At 61.6% G+C, this 3,210-nt stretch overlaps 1 protein-coding gene and 1 long non-coding RNA gene across 2 annotated transcripts in view; both read left to right on the forward strand.

Moving 5' to 3' along the window:
* The first annotated feature begins 216 nt into the window (after positions 1–216).
* On the forward strand, positions 217–1,801 carry LOC109304078. The gene is made up of 2 exons (XR_002099286.1): positions 217–486; positions 564–1,801. It is a non-coding gene; the product is annotated as an uncharacterized LOC109304078 (long non-coding RNA).
* A 599-nt stretch (positions 1,802–2,400) lies between these two features.
* Positions 2,401–3,210, forward strand: part of PDGFRA (platelet derived growth factor receptor alpha) — a 54,622-nt gene continuing 53,812 nt past the window's right edge. The window contains exon 1 of the mRNA XM_019526254.1: positions 2,401–2,564. The gene's annotated coding sequence lies outside the window, so the exon portion shown is untranslated. The remainder of the gene's footprint in view (positions 2,565–3,210) is intronic.

Here is a 3,210-nt window from a genome sequence, read left to right on the forward strand (position 1 = left end):
ACAGCATGGAGAGGGCTCCTGGCTCTCCCCCCCGGCGAAGCCCTGCAGGGTGATTGACACAGAGGGGCCTGGAGACAGCTTCCCGGCTAATTAATGAGGTGACTCGGGACTGGAGATAAAGGGCTGCAAATGTCATCACGTCCTCGGTACCGATCCCTGCGCTGGGCCAGCAGCAGAGGCAGGAAAGGTCGAGTGATTAACAATTGCTCCTGCTCCCCAAGCAGGGTCGCGCCGAGACGAGGGCAGCCCTGCTGCTGTCCCGGCCCGGGGCTGGGGACCATGCCCGGAGCGTGCTCCCGCCGGGGATGAAGGCCTGGGAGGCAGCCACCTCCCCACACCAACACGGCTACAACCTACACCTCCCCAGACCTGCACTCCAAGGGGGTTCGCTTTGTTGTTCAGCCCTGTGATCTGAACTCCCACATGGAAGCCCTTTAGCGATTGTTTGTTAATGATCATGACAAAGGCATTATTCAAATTAGGCAGGTAATTACAACCAGAAGGCGCTTTTCTTTTTTGTTTTTTTTCCCCCTCTTCTGCTTCATTTTTTTTGTTTGTCCTAGAATGGGTCTGCCGTCACATCTGATCATGAAAGTACTCCATCAAAGGTCCCTTTACAGCGTTACTCGGCCTATCCGTGCACAAATCAAGGCAACGCAAGTGAAGCCAGCCTGCAAACCCACCCCACGCTCGCTCCTGGCAGCCCCTGACTGATGCTCTAACTTTGTTTCAAATTTTGAAGTCCATTTGCATTTCAGTGATCTTAAAGCACCTTTCGATTCCCTGAGAGCCTTTTCTCCTCATTCTCTCTCTCCTCATCACCACTTAAACAGAGCAAACTTACGTATTTATTTACCTGTCAGGTAAAAAATTGCAAGATGAGTGTACCCCCACTACCCCCCACCCTTACTTCCAATCCATGGGAGCCTGTTATTTATTTACAAGCATTACGGTATCCTGTTAGCATTCCGAACAAGGGGCTGTTCATATATCTGCCTCCAATGATTTCCTGAAGGAACATGTGGAAGCAATAGTGAGGTTGTGCACTCACTCAAGCTGAAGATGTATTAAGGCTGCAGAAGGCTGCAGGCAATGTGAGCAACTGAGCCCAGGCAGGGGGGACCCTGCCAGCCCAGCCACGGGGACTCGGCTGGCCCATGCTTTCACTGCCTGCCTTTCACAGTCCTCCTCATTTCACTTGGGGGCATTTTCGCTTCAGAGACTAATTCTCCTTAGTCTGGGAGAGATGGAGCTGCTGGAGCCTGCTGCTTGACTTTGAGAACAAAGTTTTGCTTAGGAAGGAAGGGAAGGGGCGATGCACGCAGGCACGACGCGGGGGAAGGAGGAAGCAGGCAGGCGATGCAGACGAGAAGAGGGGAACCACTGTAACCTCCACTTCTTCGAGACGCCCTTCCCAGCGCCCAGGCGCGTCCGCCCCGAGCCCGACGCGTCCCGAGAGGGGCCCGTCGGACGCGTCGCAGCCTCCTTTCCTGAGGCTGCAGTGCCCCCTCTCCCACGGCCGCTGAACAGCTCCCGCTGCAAAGACCGCACGGAAAAGAGCCCGTCTCACCCCTCCAGCACAGATACCCCTTGGCGCGCACCACCCCTCCCTGTCTCCAGCGCGCAGCAACAATCAGCAAAGCAGAGATACTTGTATCTCCCGCCGGGTGATCAAAGCCCTGTCCAGAGAGCCGGATTCACAAGAGCAATTCAAAATTGTGGAGACGTCGTCTAGACAGGGTCCCCCGATCTCGTGCCGAGACCATCCCAAGCAGCCCGGGTGTCGGAAAGCAGCGGGCTTGTTGTTGCTCTTGTTGTTGGGGGTTTTTTTCCTAGCGTTACCTTTCGCGGTTTCTTTCATTCATAACTATTGCTCGCTCGGCTGCGGCTCAGTGCCTGCAGCTTCTGCCAGGCGGCTTTGTGCGCCGAGCCCTGAGCCCAGCCGGGTCGAAAAGACAGCGTGACAGTCATTTCCAGCTCAGCTTTTCATCCCGAGACTTACATGGGGAGGATGGACACACGTCCGGGCATCTGGCACACCTTCCCTGAGTGCGTGGCCGAGGAGGAGAGCTCGTTCACGACACAGGGAACACTTGGGGCTTTAAAGAAACTTTGTTTCCCCCTCCCTGCAGTGCACAGCTCTCCTCCCCCCCATACACGCTCCCCTGCCATATGGCTAAACTCTCCCCCTCTTGGCCCCCCCCGGCCAAGTCCGGGGCTGGTGGAGTCTGCAGGCGGCGAGTGGCTCCCCTGCCTGCACAAGAGCCCCCCCCGCACGCAGGCCGCAGGCGGCGGGGCCGCAGGCGCGGGGCGCGGGAGGGCGGCTCTTATTCTGAAGGGGCCGAAGGGGAGTGGAGGGGGGGCTTCGTTTCCTGACAGCTATTTACTTAAAGCAAATGATTAGTTTTGGAAGGATGGACTAGAGCGCTGGATCAATGACGAGGCGCGGTTTCTGAGCCCGTCCCAGTCGGATCTAGGGGGAGGAGGAGAAGCCACCAAGGACGTGCACGGATTTGGGGCTCCGGCGTAGGGCTGGCGGCGCGGGGCCGCGGAGCCAGGAGCAGGTACGGGCCGGGTGGGACCGTCCCGCGTCGCCTCGCCCGCTCCGGGGCCGCTTGGGAAGCACAGCCGTCCCCCCGATGCCGGCGATCAAGTCGCCGGGGGTGTGGGGGAGAGAGCCAGCGGCTGTGCAGCCCCTGGGGCGGCGCACCTGGGAGCGCCGGGGAGGCGGCGAAGGCACATCTGGGAGGGGGGCAGGATGGAGACCGGGGCCGGGAGCGGGGAGCTGCGCGGGGACGGGGATTGCCCCGCGCTGCGGGCGGCCGCGATGGGGAGGCAGAGACGGGCGGACACGCGTCGCGGGTCCCGCGCAGCTGGGTCGGGCTCCGGGCGCCGGGACAAGGGACCGCGGGGCATAGCTTGGCTGCGACCCCCGGGTGCCCTCCCCAGCCGGACCAAATGGTCCCGATCCCCGGGCACTGCGGCCCCTCACACCTGCCCCCACAGCTCCGGGGGCCCCGCAGCCTCGTCCCTCCCAGCCCGGGCTGGCGTCGGCGCGGATGCGGTCAGGACCCCCCGGCAAGGTCCGGGGAGCGCGAGGAAATGGCTTCTGGGGTCGCGGCCGTGTTGCTCAGCCCGGGGGGCTGCGGCAGCGCCAGCCCCCGGCCCCCGCGGCGCGGCTCCTCCCGCCGGCCCGGGATCCCTCAGGGC

This window comes from Gavialis gangeticus, unplaced genomic scaffold (genome assembly GCF_001723915.1).
Source record: "Gavialis gangeticus isolate Ggan-Ray unplaced genomic scaffold, GavGan_comp1, whole genome shotgun sequence".
Lineage (NCBI taxonomy): Eukaryota > Metazoa > Chordata > Crocodylia > Gavialidae > Gavialis > Gavialis gangeticus.